Here is a 22,749-nt window from a genome sequence, read left to right on the forward strand (position 1 = left end):
AATGACTTAATCATTTTTGCCGTTTAATGTCTACCTAAAAATAATTGTCTGATTATGTATGTATGTATGTATGTATGTATGTATAATGTATTTCTAGAGCGCATTCCGGCCCGAAGGCATCAAAGCGCTAACAAAGGTGGGATGGTGGGATGGTGTGAGCTCTGAGGAGGAAAGAGAGATCAGGGTCAAGACTTAGCGTGGAAAGAGCCAAGTCTTGACCCGTTTTCTGAAAATAAGATAATATTGCTTCTTCCTTAATTCCAGAGGGAGAAGATTCCAGTCCTTTGTGGCCGCGACTGAAAAGGCTTTATCACCCCTCTTCACCTTATTGGTGCGGGGGACTTGAATTTGATAGGTACCAGCAGATCGAAGCAATCTTTCAGGTTTATACCACTGTAGTTTGGACGTCAAATACTTGGAGCCGTTCCCATGGGCGGCTTTATGGGTGATAGAGAGCGTTTTAAAAATGATCCGTTGGGCTACTGGGAGCCAATGTAAATGTTTGAGGCTATTTTTGGCAGAGGCCGATCGCGGAAGGTCCATTCTAGCAGCCGTGTTCTGCATCAGCTGCAGTTTGTTAAGGGATCCTTTGTCCAGATTGAGCAAAAGAGCATTACAGTAATCCAACCTGGACAGGACAAGGGCCAAAGTGGCTGTAATTTTCCATTGTTTCTGAATATATGGAAAGACTTTCTTTAGTTTCTTCAGAATCCACATACAGGTTTTAACCGTATGGTTGACCTGAGATTTAAAAGATAGATGGTCATCAAAACGTAAGCCCAAATTCCTTGAGGTAGAACCCGGGATGGGGGGAGTGCCACACACTTTGTGCCACCAACTCGGAGACCACCGTTCCCTGCTAATACCGAAACAGAGAATCTCGTTTTTTTCCGCAATTCATTTTGAGCCAGTTGGCCTTCATCCAACTATTTACTGCTAACATACAGTTATTAAAACGGGCCATAACTTCCTCCCCATTTTTATCGACTGGAATAATAAGTTGTGTATCATCCGCATAGGAGGCAGGGATGAAACCAAAAGAGCGTATAAGTTCAGCCAGTGGGGCGACATAGACATTGAATAAAGTCAGACTAAGAGCCGAGCCCTGCGGAACGCCACAGGGCAAAAGGTAAGCCGGGGATTTAAAATCTCCACTGCTTACCGTCGCCACCTATTGGTTAGAAAAGACGCTAAAAGCTTAAGGGCTTGATCCCTAATACCTGCCTGATGTAATCTAATTCTAACAGAATATGGGGGACGATGGTATCAAATGCTGCGGATAAATCCAACAATATCAGAAAGGTACCCTGAACCTCATCAACCAGTCTACGAATGGAATCCGATGAAGAGATAAGAGCGGATTCTGTACTGTGGGATTTTCGGAATCCATGTTGAGAGGCATCTAAAACCCCCGATTCTTGCAGGAAATTGACCAGTTCTTTGTTAATATATTTTTCAAGAATTTTGGCCAGGAAAGGAAGCAAAGCTATAGGATGCAAATTGATTAAGTCATCAATCTTTCCAGTTTCCTTTTTTTAAGGGGGATAATGATAGTCTCTTTCCATGCATTCGGGTAAGCGCTGGTAGAAAGAATATCCTGAAAAATAGGAACTAATGCGGATGCCACCAAATCAGGAACCAATTGGAAGATGGCCGGGGGACAGGGATCTAGCCTGATTTTAATTCCGTGGATCAATTTATAGATTACATCCTAAGAGGGGATTTTAAAACTTGAGAGTAGTGAGGGTTGTCATGTGAGGCTGTGGGTGGGACAAAGGGAACATTAATCGTAGTGTCAGTAGGTGGGGAAATCACCTGAGCCTTACAGGGAGTAAAATTAGCATGAATATTCAGGATTTTACTTTAAAAAAATGTGGCTATTTTATTACAAAAATCCTGGGAGTTCTCCAGATCAGACGTACCAGGGGAGTAGTTAGAGCATTGATAACTTTAACAAATCTCTGGAGGAATTAGCAGCCTCTCTAATTCTTGAGGTGTAGTATTCCGATTTAGCCTTGAAGCAAGCCTCTTTGTAGTTTTTTAAAGTGCTTTTTAAATTCACTTTCTCACTAGAGGTAGGACAGAGTCTCCAGCGGCACTCCTGTTGTCGATATTTCCTTTGAAGGAGTTTGAGGTCCTTAGAGAACCATGGTTGATTGGTTTTTTTTGCAGCACGTGGTACATAAACCTTCAAAGGGGCTAAGGAATTAATGGCCTTGGCTATTCCCTGTTTGAAGCGAACAAGCGGCAGCAAAGTGAGCATGTTCGGCTCATTCCAACCGTGTCCTAGCACCGCTATCAAGTGCTCAACTTTAATGCTATTCCATTGCCTTATGAGTTTATTAGAGGGTTTAGGTGCCGGGGGAAGTTGCCTTTCAATAGATTTGAAAGTTAAGAGAGAATGATCCGTCCAATATAGTGAAATCGTCATAAGCTCTAACTGCTCCTCAGGATGGGTAAAAATCCTGTCAAGGGTATGGCCAGCTATATGAGTGGCTGGACCCCCCTTTAATACCCAATCCAAAGCTGCCATAAGGTTAAGAAATTCAGCACTCAAAGGATTGCTAGTTTCATCAAAATGAATATTAAAATCCCCTAATAAAATGGCCTTCGGGCCATAATAAGAGGTTATATCAGGTCGGTCCACCTCTGAATGAACTTGGGGAGGGGTCCAGGAGGGCGATAGACAAGAAGCCCTTCCAAAACTATAAAGTGGCCTTGTGAGATTTTAAAAACATAGCTTCACATACATCTGAGAAGGGACTAGTGCAATTCCAAGTGCATGTGAGATCCGACCTGCAGATAATGGCCAGTCCCCCTCCTCTACCTGTTATCCTATCAAACCTGTAGAAGGAGTAACCTACCGGAGCGGTCTATATAAAATCAGGGTCAGATTCAGGCCTTGCCCAAGTTTCAGTTATAAAAAGGCAGTCTATGTTGTAGTTGGAAATAACTTTACTAAATTCAAGTTTATGCTTGGGGAGCGATCTAACATAAATAAGGGCAAAAGATCCCAATTTTCTGCCATCCTTCAGGCCACAAATATTTGCCTGATCTGACTTCATTCTCCCCTCATCTAGAGCTCTATGCTCCTCAACTGTTAGGGGCGCAGGTGAGATCCAATTGCATAGCGCACATTTCCAGGAGGCTGAGTTGCGGGGCACCAGTTTATGGGGGCAAGGAGTATCAGCAAAGCTACGGAGATCTGTGGAAGAATACATACCCACTTTTGAGCGATGAATGTAGCCCCTGGCCTTCTGGCGCGGGTGGGCGCAGACGGGCTTGCCTTTGGCACGCCAGCGACGCGGCCGTGTCACTGCCAGCATTTGTTCCCTCCAAAAATAGCCTAGACCGCTAACCAACAGGAAGCGGTCCCCGACAGGGAACAGGAAGTGGGCTCTAACAGGCCTTAGCTTCCAAACAGAAAAACAATGGGCTCCCCAACAATCCCCAAGGTAAAAATGCGGCGCCAAGAAAGACGCAGTGCAAAGAATAAAAGCGCCCTTTAAAACAGTACAGTCCCCAGGCAAAAAAACATTAGAACCTTAAAGTGTCAAAAAACATTAAAATGTCGTAAAGTGCGAAGTAAAAATTGGCAGCGTAAAAAGATCAGGGCAGATAAAATATTAAAAATGCAATACACAGTAACACACTCCCACCTTCATCAGCGCGGCCGTGTCACTGCCGGCATTTATTCCCACCCAAAATAGCCTAGACCGCTAACCAACAGGAAGCGATCCCCGGCAGGGAACAGGAAGTGAGCTCTAACAGGCCCTAACTTCCAAACAGAAAAACAATGGGCTCTTCAACAACCTCCAAGGTACAAACACGGCGCCAAGAAAGACGCTGTGAAAAGAATAAAAGCGCCCTTTTGATTACACATTCTATTCGGAAGGTGCTACAGCGCATGCTCGCTAACTGATTCTTAGTGCATTGCTCAAAAATAACCTTTCATATTTTACTTATGTTGGTTGTAAGAGTAATTTAAAGTTTTCCTAGCAAATTATTTAGAACTTTTAGATTCTACCTATTTTACCAGGTGAAGTGCATTGGTGTACTTTTTTTATTGCCTCTGTACATTAATAGCAATGATTAAAAGGGCTCACAACCACACAACCAAAAACACTTTGGGGACTGTTCCCCATAGCGCACCAGTCCTCGTGTTTATCTGGGTCTGTCAGGTCTTGCCAACACTGTAAGGACTGATCTGGTCCTCAACAAGTGTCAAAAACGTTACAAAGCAAAACCTAAAAGCTGCTGAAGTTTGCCAGTTATAGTAGCTCTGCATAACCCGCCCAACTGGCATACAAATCATTACTCCTATTTAGATGGCTTATTATGTCACTAGAACCCTTTAATGCTGATATAGAGCTGCATAACCAATTACCTATTATGTATCCTCGATCCTGCAGTTGTAGTCGACGTGGTGCTTAATGCTGGAATATCACATAAACCGTAGAACTCGCATATCTAGCTGTCTGTGACTTAGTCAATGGCAAATATTCTTAATACGTTCAACCATACATTGCCACATAAATAGCCAAAGCACATTGGGTAAATGTATCCATCGTGGATAGATTAGATTTACAAAGCAACAATGTTCATCTAGCAGCAGTAGCCTATGGTCACAGTGTCCCTGACCTTCTCAATTATCTCAGTGTTTCAGTGGACACAGAGTGTTTGATAATTGTTATCATGACCTCCAGGTTCAATAACTTTTAGGGATTTTCATCACTTAACCATGTTAATAGAAGGTTTCTCCTAGCTGCACTGTTACATTTGAGCAGCCTCTGTTTGTAAGAAATGCGAAAAGTCTTAATGATTAGTATTCCCTTAGAAAGCAGCATTGGGCCAGTAAACAACCTTTACACTTAGCAAATATACCTTGCTTTGTTCTGCTCAGATTGAGCCACTGAAAGAGCTGTTTGAAATATGTTTCATGTGTAATCAACCATATACAATTTTTAGGTGGTGTAACTGAATATTAAAATGAGGATAACAAAACAACAGTACAATATTTGATACTTGGAGCAACACAAAATTGGAATTTAAACATGCATGGTATTACTATTAAAGTAGCATCTGGAAGCAAAGAATAGAAAACAAGCTTACATCCTAATCCTTTTGCCTTTACCACCCCCTTTTGCACCTCTGCCGAGGTATGCTCACTGCAGGACCATTGATGCTTCTTTCATTCCCATGGTAATAAGTATGACCTGGGTAGTCAGAGACTAAAAGCATTAATCAGGAGCAGGTTATATGAAGTTCAGACTTTCTGGCCTCAAAGAAGTGTACTACTCCAGAAATGTGAGCATGTGCTTCATAATCCAAATGTCCTGCTGTAAGATCTGACAGCATTAGAGTGCTCTTCCCCCAAACATTTTGCCTGCTTGCCTCCAACTTTGCTGAATTCATTTTTGTTAGCCTTAGGACTCTGTGCACTTTAACATTGCTAACCAGTCCTAAAGTGCTTGTGCTCACTCCCCTAAACATGGTTTGATTGATATATACCTAATTGGCATATTTAGTTTACTTATAAGTCCCTAGTAAAGTGCACTACATGTACCCAGGGCCTGTATATCAAATGCTACTAGTGGGCCTGCAGCACTGATTTTGCCACCCATGTAAGTGCCCCCTTAAAACTTATCCCAGACCTGCCATTACAGCTTGAATGCAGTGGCACCCTGCCATGTCGACTTGGCATTTAAAGCCCCTTACCAAGTCTTAAACTCCCCTTTTGTTACATATGTCACCCCCAAGGTAGGCCATACTTAGCCCATAGAGCAGGTTGCGATGTAAATTAAAGACAGGACAAATAATTTTAGGTTTTACTTGTCTTGGTAGAGAAAACTCTCAAATTTGTTTTTCACTACTGTGAGGCTTACCCCTTTCATAGGATAACATTGGAGATTCCTTATTACGTTTCATACGCTGTAATTACTAAATGGGAAGAGGTAGATATGTCCTGTTTAGTACCTATGTAGTACCTATGGAATTGTGATAATAAATCCTCTTTGATGATAAAGTTGGACTTATTGTTACAATTTTGAAAATGGAACTTTTAGAAAGTTGACAGTTTTCTGCTCTTAGCCCTGTTTGCCTGCAGCCTGCCTCCAATACATGTCTGCATTGGGTGATAGCCATCAATACATGTCTGCATTGGGTGATAGCTGGAATTTGTGCATTCCCACTAGAAAGCCATGCACAACTTAGGTGTGACTTGACGGGTGTTCGATAACCTGATGGGCCATCCTGGGCAGAATGGGAGGGGGAGCTGGACACTGTCTCACACACATGAATAGGCTGTGACGTGATCTCATACAAAGGACTGCTTAACCTACCTGTAGTGAGAATGGTGCCAAGGCGGGAAGTGAGGACCTCTGTGCACTTCAAAGACTTTTATTTAAAGTCTCCCCCACTTCAAAGGCACCACTGGGTATAAGAACTGGACCTCAAACCCCACCAACTCAGTACACTTCTGGACCTGTGGATACTAGGAAGAAGATCTGCTGTGCTTCTGAAGGACTGCCTCTCTGCTGGACTGCTGCTGTGGAAGAACTGCTTTCTTACTGTGCTGACCTGCTGTCTGCTGCACTCCTTGCCAGAGTGAGAAGGAACGGACACACATTACTTGAACCCAACACCCAGAGAGAATCCAATGGCCAGCTTTCTGGTCTCCTGTTTTCTGAAGTCTCAGGGACACAAAAGACTTCCAACTCACCTACATCTACATCTGAACTCTGTCATCCATAAGTCTGCCCTGCCAAGTGATGCCACCCCAGTCCTGGACCCTTTGGAGTGGGACTAAGGTGTTTGCTGCAGCTGAAACTAGCCATTGCTACCACTACTCGGTTTGGAACCTGGGCATCAGGCCCATTACATGGATGGGAGTCAATGCATTGCGTCTCCGGCGCAGATCGACCTTGTTGAGTTGCATTCGGAACCGCTGCATCTCAGGTGTAAGGAAATGCCTCCTTGGCATGGTTACCCCCTGACGTTTTGCCTTTGCTGATGCCAAGTTATGATTTGAAAGTGTGCTGAGGCCTGCTAACCAGGCCCCAGCACCAGTGTTCTTTCCCTAAAACTGTACCTTTGTTTTCACAATTGGCACACCCTGGCATCCAGGTAAGTCCCTTGTAACTGGTACCCCTGGTACCAAGGGCCCTGATGCCAGGGAAGGTCTCTAAGTGCTGCAGCATGTCTTATGCCACCCTGGAGACCCCTCACTCAGCACAGACACACTGCTTGCCAGCTTGTGTGTGCTGGTGGGGAGAAAATGACTAAATAGACATGGCACTCCCCTCAGGGTGCCATGCCAACCTCACACTGCCTATGTCATAGATAAGTCACCCCTCTAGCAGGCCTTACAGCCCTAAGGCAGGGTGCACTATACCATAGGTGAGGGCATAGCTGCATGAGCACTATGACCCTACAGTGTCTAAGCAAAACCTTAGACATTGTAAGTGCAGGGTAGCCATAAGAGTATATGGTCTGGGAGTCTGTCATACACGAACTCCACAGCACCATAATAGCTACACTGAAAACTGGGAAGTTTGGTATCAAACTTCTCAGCACAATAAATGCACACTGATGCCAGTGTACATTTTATTGTGAAATTCACCCCAGGAGTTTTAGAGCTGCCCCCTGAAAACATACCTGACTTCCAGTGTGGGCTGACTAGTTTTGCCAGCCTGCCACACACCAGACATGTTGCTGGCCACATGGGGAGAGTGCCTTTGTCACTCTGTGGCTAGTAACAAAGCCTGTACTGGGTGGAGGTGCTTCTCACCTCCCCCTGCAGGAACTGTAACACCTGGCGGTGAGCCTCAAAGGCTCACCCCCTTTGTAACAGCGCCACAGGGCATCCCAGTTAGCGGAGATGCCCGCCCCCTCCGGCCACAGCCCCACTTTTGGCGGCAAGGCCGGAGGAGATCATGAGAAAAACAAGGAGGAGTCACTGGCCAGTCAGGACAAACCCTAAGGTGTCCTAAGCTGAGGTGACTCTGACTTTTAGAAATCCTCCATCTTGCAGATGGATGATTCCCCCAATAGGATTAGGGATGTGCCCCCCTCCCCTCAGGGAAGAGGCACAAAGAGGGTGTAGCCACCCTCAGGGCTAGTAGCCATTGGCTACTAACCCCCAGACCTAAACACACCCCTAAATTGAGTATTTAGGGGCCCCCAGAACCTAGGAAAACAGATTCCTGCAACCTGAAGACGAAGAAGGACTGCTGACCTGAAGCCCTGCAGAGAAGACGGAGACACCAACTGCTTTGGCCCCAGCCCTACCAGCCTGTCTCCCCACTTGAAGAAAAACTGCAACAGCGACGCGTCCCCCAGGGTCCAGCGACCTCTGAAGCCTCAGAGGACTACCCTGCATCTAAAAGGACCAAGAACTCCTGAGGACAGCGGCTCTGCTCCAAAGAAGATATAACTTGGAAGCGTGAGACTTTCCACTCTGCACCCGACGCCCCCGGCTCAACCTGCGGAGAAACAACACTACAGGGAGGACTCCCCGGCGACTGCGACCCTGTGAGTAGCCAGAGTTGACCCCCCTGAAACCCCAGCGACGCCTGCAGAGGGAATCCAGAGGCTCCCCCTGACTGCGACTGCCTGCTTCTAAGAACCTGACGCCTGGTAAAGACACTGCACCGGCAGCCCCCAGGACCTGAAGGATCCGACCTCCAGTGCAGAAGCGACCCTCAGGTGGCCCTCTCCCTTGCCCAGGTGGTGGCTACCCCGAGGAGCCCCCCCTTGCCTGCCTGCTTCGTTGAAGAGACCCCTGGATCTCCCATTGAACTCTATTGCGAACCCGACGCCTGTTTGCACTCTGCACCCGGCCGCCCCCGTGCCGCTGAGGGTGTACTTTCTGTGCTGACTTGTGTCGTCCCCCCGGTGCCCTACAAAACCCCCCTGGTCTGCCCTCCGAAGTCGCGGGTACTTACCTGCTGGCAGACTGGAACCAGGGCACCCCCTTCTCCATTGAAGCCTATGCGTTTTGAGCACCACTTTGACCCCTGCACCTGACCGGCCCTGAGCTGCTGGTGTGGTAACTTTGGGGTTGCCCTGAACCCCCAACGGTGGGCTACCTTGGACCCAACTTTGAACCCTGCACCACCTGTAGGTGGTTTACTTACCTGCAAAACTAACAAATACTTACCTCCCCCAGGAAGTGTTGAAATTTGCAGTGTCTAGTTTTAAAATAGCTTATTGCCATTTTTGCCAAAACTGTACATGTTATTTTGCTGATTCAAAGTTCCTATGATACTTAAGTGAAGTACCTTTCATTTGAAGTATTGATTGTAAATCTTGAACCTGTAGTTCTTAAAATAAACTAAGAAAATATATTTTTCGATATAAAAACCTATTGGCCTGGAATTGTCTTTGAGTGTGTGTTCCTCATTTATTGCCTGTGTGTGTACAACAAATGCTTAACACTACTCTCTGATAAGCCTACTGCTCGACCACACTACCACAAAATAGAGCATTAGAATTATCTCTTTTTGCCACTATCTTACCTCTAAGGGGAACCCTTGGACTCTGTGCATGCTATTTCTTACTTTGAAATAGTACATACAGAGCTAACTTCCTACATCAGGTCTGAGGCATCACCGCTGATGCTTTGAGAAAATCTTCACTACTGCGTGGGAAGTATCGACACATCGCCGCCACTGGTGGGATCAACACTGATGCATCGCTTCAGCATGCTCCCCGCATTTTCAATGTCAACGCAACCAGGATTAAGGTACTTTTGTTCAGTGGGCCTCATTGGGTCCCTGTAGCCATGCCGCACTCCATCACATAGGCCTGAACATTTGCATTTGTCCTGGTCTTGCTTTATTTATTAAATTAAGCTCTATTTTTCTGGTCACATGGGGTATATTTTTGTGTGGTGTTTGCACTGTTTTACTGTTTGAAGGGTTGCACAGATACTTTACACATTGCCTCTTAAGTAAAGCTTGACTGCTGTGTGCTAAGCTACCAGTGGGTGAGCACAGGTTAATACAGGGTGTGTTTGTGACTTTTCCTGACTAGGATAGTGGTTCCTGCTTGGACATGGTGCATACCTCCGCCAACCAAAAACCCAGTTTCCAAAACGTGCTTATTTCTCCTCAGATAATATTACTGGGAGTTGAGGAGTATAGAACCCAGACTTGAAGCCAGCGTACTACAATATCAGAAAAAATCCTAACTAGAACTTTTTATCATACCTCTAATGTTCAGAGAAAGAGTGGGCAGTATAATAATCATGCTCTTTGGATCCTGAAACAGCAGATAGTTCTGATGTGGTGAGCTGCTGGGCATTGAAAGGAAAAGCTTTAGCCTTGTCTGATGGCTCAGTGGACTAAAGCAGTCACTGCAGGATAATATATTTGACCCCATCGTCACACTTTCCAATCCTGTTGGATCACTAGCTTTTCATCCTTTCAAAGGTAATAAAATAAGTATCACTAAATCGGATAGCAGTGAACATCTCTTATTTAGTGCGAGTATGCCTCACAAGGTAAACATACACTTTTTAAATAACACTTGTTACGTTACGACTGGTGCTGATCACCTAAGCATGATGCACCTCTAATGGTTACAGAGAAGTTCTAGCAGAGGTAGATGTTGTCTATGGGGCTGCAGTAGGAGCTACACAAAATTGTGTTGTGAGACAGAATAACTTTGTGGTTTTAGTGTTTAGTGAAGCAGAATTGTGTTACATAGTGGGCCAGATCAAAAGGCTTCAGGAAGACTTCAGGAAGACAGGGCATGTGACAGAGCACCTCGCTGAGGATGCACAAAAGAGTTCCCTTCTTTGCAGTCACTCTTTAACATGTGAATTTGAAGGTATTGAGCTGGCTTGTTTGAATAATCTTCAGGCCCTATGCATTCCTCTAGTTATACTGTTACCAATGGATTACCTTTAAGTGCTTACACAATTATTTTCCATGAAAAGTATTTTAAAATCATGCCTAGGCCTTATGGTGGTCTGAAAGCTGAATATGGATGAATGAGCTATTCTGGAATCCATAATCATTCACTTATCGTTTCTTAAAATCAAGGGAGTCTTACAGATATTTGTCCCGAACAGACTTACTCCTGCATCATTTTAGACCTACTCCTTACTAACAGGGCAGAGATTCTACCTCGGGGTGCCTCAGACCACGCACCAGTAACAGCCTACCTTGGACATGAGAGCTCTAGGGGGAGCACTTGATGTGGTGCCTTATGGATATACTGGCAGCAAAATTCCTGTCCCAGGAATTGGATTACTTCCTGGAGCAAAATGTAGGCTCAGTAACTTTACCCAGGATACTTTAGGCAGCCAGCAAAGCGTATGTGAAGGGGTTTCCCAAACGCACTTTCACAGCCAAGATAGACAGAAAGCGTCCCAGATCATGGATCTGGTTCCAGACATAGGACGGGCCGAACCCCAGTCAGATGCAAAGACTAATAAACCACTTCAGCTCGCACTGGATAGGCTCTCATGATGGTAGCTTTGTTTTGAGGAGGCCTGACAGTGTTGGATGGCCTCGCAGAGAAGAGTCTATGGATGGGGAGAGAAATCCGCTAAGCTTCTGTACTGGCTTGCGACCTATCGTCTGTCAGACGGGTGGTGCCCAGAATCCAGGACCCAGACCGAGGGTTAGTATCCGAGTACTGAGACATCGTAACAGCGTTGGCGGATCACTATTGTACATTATAAGCACACTACCCACGGCCTTCATATGAGTACTCCTCACCAATTATAGCAAATTTACCACTGCATTCTCTTGAAAGGGCAGGCACCACTGTGCTTCACGAACCCCTGGGCCTCGAAGAGGTGACTGCAGCCCTATCCGCCATGAACTCTGGCAAGACTCTGGGACCAGACGGTTTCCCAGTAGAATATTAAATACCACACAGCTCTTACGGCTCACCTGTTGGCTCTTTACGACGCGATATCCAAAGGTTGTTTCCTGGCAAAACTTAACAAGGCTGCTACTGTAGTCCTGCACAAAACCTGTAAATCCCCCATAGACTGCTTCATACCAGCCGATTTCTCTTATTAATTGGTCAAAATCTATCCTAAAGTGCTGGCCAATCACTTTGCATTCTTCCTGATTCGAATTCGGATTCTTCCTGATTTGATCCATTCTAATCAATGTGGATTCATGCCCCTTCACAGCACCCATCACTGCATCTGTAGAGTGCAGGTGGCAGTGGCATGCCATCATCTACTATGCAGCTCCAATGGTCTTCTCCTAGACATTGAGAAAGCTTTCAAATCCCTCAATTGGGATTTTCTCTGGGATGTCCTGGCCCAGATGGACTTTGGGCCCAATTTTATTTTGTATGTTCGAACTGTACATTGTGGGCCCATGGCAAGGATCCCTGTGAATGGCTATCTTTCAGGGGTATTTCCGATCAAAAAGGGGGCGGGGCTAAACAACGTTGTCCCTTGTCCCCCTCCTTTTTGCCTTAGCATTGATTCCCTGGTGACCTGGGTCCACTGTGACGCACTGCTTCAGGGGTTTTAGTGGTAGATGGGAGTCTACGAAGATCGTAATACACTGTTCGATGGCATGTGTAGCTGCAGATACACATGCTGTGCACAGTCCGCCGTCTGGCGTTGGGCTCGGAGTGTTACAAGTTGTTTTTCTTCGAAGAAGTCTTTTCGAGTCACGAGACCGAGGGACTCCTCCCACTTCGGTTCCATTGCGCATGGGCATCGACTCCATCTTAGATTGGTTTTTTTCCGCCATCGGGTTCGGACGTGTTTCTTTTCGCTCCGTGTTTCGGGTCGGAAAGTTAGTTAGAATCTCGGAAAAATCGTCGGTATTGTTTGCGTTCGGTATCGGGTTAGTTACAACAGATCGACACCGAATTGAGAAGAGCTCCGGTGGCCCTTCGGGGTTTTTTCGATGCCCGTCGGGGCCTGGTCGGCCCGGCCACGTGTCCCTTCAAGGCTGATGGAATGGACCCCATTCCGCTTCTGTCCAAAATGCCATAGCAAGTATCCATATACAGATCAACACCTGGTCTGTAACTTGTGTTTGTCACCGGAACACAGGGAGGATACTTGTGAGGCCTGTCGAGCGTTTCGGTCGAGGAAAACACTCAGAGACCGAAGAGCAAGAAGACTGCAAATGGCGTCGGCGCCGACAGGACAAGGTGTTTCGAGGAGGAGGAAGAAACATTCTCCATCCAGGATTCGGACTCGGAGGAGGCCGATCCAGAAGAAACGCCGAAAACCGTGAGTAAGACGTCGAAACAAAAAACTCACGAAAAGACTGACAAAAGCCCAGGGGACGCCACCGCCAACAGGCCATGGCTTAACCTGAAAAGTAGGTGACCGTCCATCGGCACCGAAAAAGGGCGAGCTGGTGTCGAAGTCATCCGACTCCGGTCGAGATACAGGCACGCAGCAATCTCGGGCCTGAGAGAGTGGCGCAGAAAAGATTCGGCACCAAGACAGCGGCACCGAAGTTAGTCGGCACCGAGAGGGCACCACGCCGAAAAGAAAAAAGATTTTGTCGGAGCCAAAAAAAGCAGCAGAAAAGGTTTTGGTGCTGAAACATCCGGCATCCGAACCGAAAGTTAGTTCCTATTCAGAGGAACAAGGACTGTCCTCTCAAATGAAGACACACAGATTTGAAGAGGAATTACAAACAATAGAGCCAGATCACACGCAAAGGCGGCTCTTTATTCAAAAAGATACAGGGAAGATCAGCACTCTTCCCCCAATCAGAATGAAACGAAAACTTGCCTTCCAAAGCAAGGACAAGGACAAACAGCCACAAGCAAAAGTGGCTAAACAAATAACACCACCACCATCCCCACATCACTCTCCACAACTATCACCGGTAACCACTCCACCAATGATGCAATCCCCAACACATACGGGAATGAGTCAAGATGACCCTGACACATGGGACCTCTACGACGCACCAGTGTCAGACATTAGTCCTCAGTGCTATCCAGCAAGACCCTCGCCACCTGAGGATAGTACAGGCTACATTCAAGTGGTATCAAGGGCAGCAGCATTTCACAATGTCAGCCTTCATTCGGAACCCATTGAAGATGACTTCCTTTTTAATACACTGTCGTCTACGCATACTCAATATCAAAGTCTGCCAATGTTGCCAGGAATGCTAAAACACTCCAAACAAGTGTTTGAAGAACCTGTCAAAGGGAGAGCCATTACTCCAAGAGTAGATAAAAAATATAAACCGCCACCAACAGACCCAGTGTACATCACACAACAGCTATCACCAGACTCTGTTGTAGTTGGAGCAGCGCACAAAAGAGCCAACTCTCATACTTCAGGAGACGCGCCACCTCCAGATAAAGAGAGTAGGAAATTCGATGCGGCAGGTAAAAGGGTGGCTGCACAGGCAGCAAACCAGTGGCGTATTGCAAATTCGCAAGCTTTGCTAGCCAGATATGATAGGGCCCATTGGGATGAGATGCAACACCTTATTGAACACTTGCCAAAGGAGTTTCAAAAAAGAGCGCAGCAAGTGGTCGAAGAGGGACAAAATATCTCCAATAATCAAATTCGATCAGCAATGGATGCTGCAGACACAGCTGCTAGAACTGTCAACACAGCAGTAACGATAAGGAGGCATGCATGGCTGCGTACATCAGGATTTAAACCAGAGATACAGCAAGCTGTGCTGACTATGCCATTCAACGGACAGCAGTTGTTTGGGCCGGAGGTGGACACTGCAATTGAAAAACTTAAAAAAGACACTGACACGGCCAAAGCCATGGGTGCGCTCTACTCCCCGCAGAGCAGAGGCACATTTCGAAAAACACAATTTCGAGGGGGGTTTCGAGGGCAAACCACAGAAGCCACAACCTCACAAACAAAGCCCACTTACCAGAGCCAGTATCAGTGGGGAGGTTTTCGGGGACAATATAGAGGAGGACAGTTTCAAAGAAACAGAGGAAAGTTCCAAAGTCCCAAAACTCCTCAAAACAAACAGTGACTTCAAGGTCACAAATCCCCAACACATAACACCTGTGGGGGGGAGACTAAACAAGTTTTACACACATTGGGAGGAAATAACAACAGACACTTGGGTCTTAGCAATTATCCAGCATGGTTATTGCATAGAATTTCTCAAATTCCCTCCAAACGTCCCACCGAAAACACACAATATGTCAAAACAACATATAGATCTTCTAGGACTAGAAGTTCAGGCATTGCTACACAAAGAAGCAATAGAATTAGTACCAAAAAATCAATTAAACACAGGAGTTTACTCACTGTACTTCCTGATACCCAAAAAGGACAAAAGCCTGAGACCGATACTAGATCTCAGAACATTAAATACCTACATCAAATCAGACCATTTTCACATGGTTACTCTACAAGACGTAATCCCACTGCTCAAACAACAAGACTACATGACAACACTAGACCTAAAGGATGCATATTTCCATATACCAATACATCCTTCACACAGAAAGTACCTAAGGTTTGTATTCCAAGGGATACATTACCAATTCAAAGTGTTGCCATTCGGAATAACAACTGTGCCAAGGGTTTTTACAAAATGCCTGGCAGTAGTAGCTGCACATATCAGAAGGCAGCAAATACATGTGTTCCCATACCTAGACGATTGGTTAATCAAAACCAATACGCTAAAACGGTGTTCACAACACACAAAATATGTCATAGAAACCCTACACAAACTAGGTTTCTCAATCAATTACGCAAAGTCACACCTGCAGCCGTGCCAAACACAGCAATACTTGGGAGCAACAATCAACACAGCAAAAGGGATTGCTACTCCAAGTCCACAAAGAGTACAAACATTTCACAATGTAATACAAACCTTGTATCCAAAACAAAAAGTACAAGTCAAAATAATACTAAAACTACTAGGCATGATGTCCTCATGCATAGCCATTGTCCCAAATGCAAGGTTACACATGCGGCCCTTACAACAGTGCCTAGCATCACAGTGGTCACAAGCACAGGGTCAGCTTCTAGATCTGGTGTTGATAGACCGCCAAACATACATCTCGCTTCAATGGTGGAACAGTATAAATTTAAACCAAGGGCAGCCTTTCCAGGACCCAGTGCCACAATACGTGATAACAACAGATGCTTCCAGGACAGGGTAGGGAGCACACCTCAATCAACACAGCATCCAAGGACAATGGAACATGCAGCAAAAACAGTTACACATAAATCACCTAGAACTGTTAGCGGTATTTCTAGCGCTGAAAGCATTTCAACCCATGATAACCCACAAATACATTCTTGTCAAAACAGACAACATGACAACAATGTACTACCTAAACAAACAAGGAGGAACACACTCAATACAGTTGTGTCTCCTAACACAGAAAATATGGCATTGGGCGATTCACAACCACATTCGCCTAATAGCACAATTTATTCCAGGAATTCAGAATCAGTTAGCAGACAATCTCTCACGGGATCACCAACAGATCCACGAATGGGAGATTCACCCCCAAATACTGAACACTTACTTCCAAATTTGGGAAACACCACAAATAGATCTGTTTGCAACAAAGGAAAACTCAAAATGCCAAAACTTTGCATCCAGGTACCCACAACATCAGTCTCAGGGCAATGCGCTATGGATGAACTGGTCAGGGATATTTGCTTACGCTTTTCCCCCTCTCCCACTCCTTCCATATCTAGTAAACAAGTTGAGTCAAAACAAACTCAAACTCATACTAATAGCACCAACATGGGCAAGGCAACCCTGGTACACCACACTACTAGACCTGTCAGTAGTACCTCATGTCAAACTGCCAAACAAACCAGATCTGTTAACACAACACAAGCAACAGATCAGGCATCCAAATCCAGCATCGCTGAATCTAGCAATTTGGCTCCTGAAATCCTAGAATTCGGACACTTACACCTCACACAAGAATGTATGGAGGTCCTAAAACAGGCTAGAAAGCCTACCACTAGACACTGCTATGCAAATAAATGGAAAAGATTTGTCTATTACTGCCATAATAATCAAATTCAACCCTTACACGCATCTACAAAAGATATAGTAGGATACTTACAACATCTGCAAAAAGAAAAACTAGCTTTCTTCTCCATAAAAATACATCTTGCTGCAGTTTCAGCTTATCTGCAAATTACGCACTCAACTTCATTATTTAGGATACCAGTCATAAAAGCGTTTATGGAAGGCCTAAAAAGAATTATACCACCAAGAACGCCACCAGTTCCTTCATGGAACCCCAACATTGTCTTAACACGACTCATGGGCCCACCTTTTGAGCCCATGCACTCTTGTGAAATGCAATACTTAACGTGGAAAGATGCATTTTTAATTGCCATCACATCTCTAAGAAGAGTGAGTGAAATTCAAGCGGTTACCATTCAAGAACCATTTATTCAAATACACAAAAATAAAGTTGTTCTACGAACAAATCCAAATTTTTTACCAAAAGTAATCTCACCGTTCCACTTGAATCAAACGGTAGAATTACCAGTGTTCTTCCCACAGCCAGATTCTGTAGCTGAAAGAGCACTACATACATTAGATATCAAAAGAGCACTAATGTACTACATTGACAGAACAAAACTAATTAGAAACACAAAACAACTATTTATTGCCTTTCAAAAACCTCATACAGGAAATCCAATTTCAAAACAAGGCATTGCTAGATGGATAGTTAGGTGCATTCAAACCTGCTATCTTAAAGCTAAAAGAGAACTGCCTATTACACCAAAGGCACACTCAACCAGAAAGAAAGGTGCTACCATGGCCTTTCTAGGAAATATTCCAATGAACGAAATATGTAAGGCAGCAACATGGTCTACGCCTCATACATTTACCAAGCACTACTGTGTAGATGTGCTAACTGCACAACAAGCAACAGTAGATCAAGCTGTACTAAGAACATTATTCCAAACTACTTCAACTCCTACAGGCTGAACCACCGCTTTTGGGGAGATAACTGCTTACTAGTCTATGCACAGCATGTGTATCTGCAGCTACACATGCCATTGAACGGAAAATGTCACTTACCCAGTGTACATCTGTTCGTGGCATTAGTCGCTGCAGATTCACATGCGCCCACCCGCCTCCCCGGGAGCCTGTAGCCGTTTAGAAGTAGATCTTAAACATTTGTACATTTGTAAATATATTACTTTAACTTTTTATTATATACATACGTATTCATTCCATTGCATGGGCACTATTACTAACATACACAACTCCTACCTCACCCTCTGCTGGGAAAACAATCTAAGATGGAGTCGACGCCGATGTGCAATGGAACCGAAGTGGGAGGAGTCCCTCGGTCTCGTGACTCGAAAAGACTTCTTCGAAGAAAAACAACTTGTAACACTCCGAGCCCAACACCAGATGGTGGACTGTGCACAGCATGTGAATCTGCAGCGACTAATGCCACGAACAGATGTACACTGGGTAAGTGACATTTTCCTTATGAGGATGATGTCTTGCTTGTCTTGAATGATCCGGAGACAACAGGCCCCAGAATACCACATACACTTGCGCTTTTTGGCCAAGCCTCCGGCCTCATGGTCAACCACTCTAAGTCCCTGCTGTTCCAGGCCTTTGCATGACTATGGCTAGCGATCCCCAGTTTCCCTCAGGCGGCTAAACTTCCTTTATCTTGGCATGTACATTTCAACTGTTCCTGATCTAGTTTGGTTGCTGAATGTGAAGCCCCTAGTAACGTATGCATGGTGATCTGGAGCGATGGTCCTCCCTTCCCACTCAATATTACAGGCAGGATTGCTTTGTTTAAAATGATGGTGTTGACTCGCTTCCTTTATGTCCTGCAGAGTATTTCCTGTGTCATTCTCAGGGCTTGGTTCGGCTCTGTTCAGGCCACTGTGGGACACTTCTTGTGGGCACACAGATTTTCCCGTATAGCATTCGGTAAGTGTGTACAGTCCACCTTTGAGGGTGGCTATAAGTGGGCCTCACAATTGGTGATTCTGAATGACTGGTTATTTGGAATTTGTCTCTATTACTGGGCCTCACAATTGGTGGTTCAGAATGACTGGCTTTAGCGGTCGTGAAGATGCATTATACAAGGCGGAAACACCCCTCATGTCCTGGGATGTGATGAAGGACCACGTGTAGGGGCACCTGCCTGTCGCTACCTCTCCGACTTGACCAAAGTGATCTTTACGATATGGTGCGTGGCCATGAAGTCAACCTGCTGGGGGGTAGGGCTACACTCCAAACAGCCTTATGAAGGGGTACGTTGCTCCGTAACGTAGCTCACTTGGAAGGTTCAGGAGATGGGTCCCAATTGGTATCTCACATCTGGGGGACATGTGGCAGCATTCCAATATGCTGTCCTTCCCAGACTTGCATGGTGACTTCCAACTACAACACTCCCAGTTATTCAGATTCTTACAGCTCTGCCATGCCCTGTTAGCACATGGGTCCATCTTGGAGGGGGCGGTCCTTGAATTTAGCCCTTTGGAATGCAGTATTCAAATGGCTCTGTTGGGTCACATGAGGGGTTGTAGGAATCTGGCTATGTATATACTACACCAAAATGAGGTATAGTGTGCACCGAGTCCAGGGGTTAATAGTAATGCTCTCTTTTGTGGTAGTGTGGTCGAGCATTTGTTGAACACACACACAGTCAAGAAGTGAGGCACATATTCAATGACTAACTCCAGGCCAATTTGTTTTATGTCGCAAAAATATATTTTGTTACTTTATTACCAGAACAAGAACAGCTTTGTTGCAAGTAAGTACAGTTGTAAGTAGGTATCAATCATATATCAAATGTACTTTGTTTGGGTTTAGCAGTTACAGCAGTTTACAAGTAAGTAGCAATTTTCTATTTCAAAAGAAGACAGTGCAGTTTTTCATAGGAACCAGTGTAGTCCTAGGGGAGGAAAAGCATTAGTACCTTTTGAAGGTAAGTACTCGACTTACAGTTCCAGTCTCCGAGGGTTAGGATGTCCAACCGTCAAAGTTCAAGTTGACCCCAAACATGCACCACAAGCAACACGGGGCCGGCCGGGTGCAGAGGTCGAAGTTGATGTTAGGTTTAGAATGGGATCCTATGGAGTCTGAGGGCACTCGAAAAAGATTTGCTGGCAGGTGTGTACCCGCATCCTAGGGGAGCAGACCTGGGGGGTTTAGAGGAGCACCAGTGGGGCCACAGGTCTACACCAAACACACACCCTCAGCGGCACTGGGGCAGCAAGGTGCAAACACAGAGCTGAGCGGCCAATGCTTTTCAATGGGTGGAACCCGGGGGTCACAAAGGATGCTGGAGGCCTGGTCCAGAGGGTCGGTTCTGGGAAACCAAAGGCTGAACAGGCAGGAGAGGCACCCGCTGGACGTTAGTGGACCGTCAGTCGGGTTCCCCAAGGCCAGGGGGCTGTGGGTGCAGGGATCTCTTTGGGAGTTGGGAATCTTCGTCAAATCTGGTCGTGGTCAGGGGGTGGATCCTCTGGATTCAGGCTGCAGGCTTCGTCCTGTTGGCCAAGAGGGGTCAACCCAGGGTGGACTCGAGGTTAGAATTGCCTGGGGACCTTCTCTGGACTGGTGACACCTGGACTCGGGCCGTGGGCATCTGGTGCAGAGTTGACTGTGCTCGCGGATCCGGTGCAGTTCTGGAGTCCTTTTTGGAGGTTTCTTATGGATAGGGCCGCTGTCCTCGGGAGTTCTTGGTCCTGTTCTGGACAGGCATTCCTCTGGGGGCTTGGAGAGGTCGCTTGTCCTGTAGGATGCGTTGCCTTCTTGGAGGAGGGGTCTTGGAAGCTGCAGGCAGGCCGGTAGGGCTGGGGCCAAGTCAATTGTCATCTGGATTCTTCACTGCTAGGGTCAGCCTAGCTGTCCTTCTTTCTTCTGAGGTCACCAGGAATCTGGTGAGTAAAGTGCAGGGGAGTCCCTAAATAGTAGATTTAGGGCGTTACAGGAGTCAGAGGGCAGTAGCCAATGGCTTCTGTCCCTGAGGGTAGCTACACCATTACTGTACCTACTCCCTTAGGCACATTCCTAACCCTATTGGTCCCTGTTCTCCAAAACAAGATGGAGGATTCTGCAGGGAGGGGGTCACTTCAACTCTGGTCACTACTTTTTTTTAAAAAGGATTTTTAATTTGTTTTACTTAAAACTGTAATGTTATACTGAACACAAGTACAGGATCCCACCACTGCGCACCAAAAATGTTGGAAAATGGGTTATTGGTAGGGGGAGGTAAGTACCTACACTTAGCAATAGGCCACCAACCTCCACTTAGGTCCAGTTAGGTCTCAGTAAATTAAACCCAGCTCAACCCTTGGTAGCTTGGCAACGAGCGACAAGGCTTATCTTAGGAGACAGAATGTAAAGCATTCAAATATCACAAAACAGTAATTAAATAAAACACAGGAAATAGTTTAAAAATCCAAAATCAGTTTATGAAAATAGATGATTTTTTACCTTTAAAATGACACAAAAACAGATAAAATTGAATAAGGGGAACCAGAGATAATAATTTGTAAAGAATTATTATTTTCTAGCGCCTAGAAACAAAAAGCGGCAATCTGGTCGAACTTCGACCGTGGCAAAGTCAAAGTTTAAGGCCGACCGCGATGGAGCCCTACTCGGCTACAGCCCGTGGGAGGCCTTGGTGAAAAGTTTACCTTCGGACTTAGTCGTTTTTCTGAAGATTTTCTTCAGCGGGACGAACCTGCCAGTCCAATCCGACCTCGTGGAACTCTTCCTCGGATATGCGTCGCAGGAGCCCTCAGTGGAGATTTCTTTCGGACTTAGTCGTTTTTTCGAGGTGAAAATCCTTCGACCGGGGCAAACCTGGATCTTGATCCGACGTCCTTGGAACCCTCCTCGGATACGCTGGCTGGGGGGTCCCAGTCAACTCCCTACGTTTGGACTTAGTCTCTTTTTTGGAGATTTTCTTCACCAGGACGAACCTGCAAGTCAGGTCGGGTAACGGTTGAGGCAAGCCGGCTAGAGTTGCCGCGGCGGGTCGGTCACTCTATGGAGCTTTTTTCCAAAAGTTCTCCAAAGTTCTCCAAACTTCTGGATCTTCTTCCAGATGTTCTTTTGAGGTTCCTTTGGGGTCCACAGCTCACCCCAAGGTTCCAGAAGCTCTGAGATGCTCCTTGGGGTTGTGGACTACAACTCCCAGAATGCACCTGGCGCAAACTCCTTTTTGGCCACTGGACAGTGGTCAGCTGGTTGGTTTCTTCAGGAGTTGGTGCAGGGGACTCTGGTTAGCAATTTTTCACCTGTAGCAAACAGGGAGTCCCTCCTTGAACCAGTTGAAGCCAGGCAAAGTCCTTCTTGTTGTGAAGCCCGTGTGTGCAGCTGGTGCAGTCCTTCAGAGTGCAGGGTCCAGGTGCAGGCCAGGAGTCCCGCAGGGCAGTCCTCCTTCTTCTGTAGTTCTTCCTGGTAGGGATCTAGTTGGGAACTGAGGTGTGGGTGCCGGTCTGCCAGTTTTATCCCTGCTCCTAGGTGAAAAACAGGGGGGTCCTGGTTCTCCAATCAGGGGCAGGGTCCTTCCCCCAATCAAGGGCAGGGTCCTTCCCCCTGTGATGACCACTTCCTGGGAAGTGTGGCAAAAATCAATCCCAGGGAGCAACATTCCTCAAAGATCCATCATGACTGAAAGTGATTTTTGGAGGTTACATTTGGCTGAGCCCACCCACTGCTGTGGCTAAAATCCTAATCACACCCCTCTCCTGCCCTCTCCTAATCTAATCAAGGGGGCATTTAATTGTCTGGGTTTGCAGGATGTGGGGGTGTTGCTGGAATGCTCCAAATGTCC

The 22,749-nt window shown here is 46.0% G+C and overlaps 1 protein-coding gene across 3 annotated transcripts in view; it reads left to right on the plus strand.

Annotated features, from left to right (window-relative positions):
• The window catches only part of AASDH (aminoadipate-semialdehyde dehydrogenase), a 471,184-nt gene that overhangs the window by 374,411 nt on the left and 74,024 nt on the right, over positions 1-22,749 (plus strand). The gene's annotated exons all lie outside the window — the stretch shown is intronic.

This window comes from Pleurodeles waltl, chromosome 1_2 (genome assembly GCF_031143425.1).
Source record: "Pleurodeles waltl isolate 20211129_DDA chromosome 1_2, aPleWal1.hap1.20221129, whole genome shotgun sequence".
NCBI classification, from domain to species: Eukaryota; Metazoa; Chordata; class Amphibia; order Caudata; family Salamandridae; genus Pleurodeles; species Pleurodeles waltl.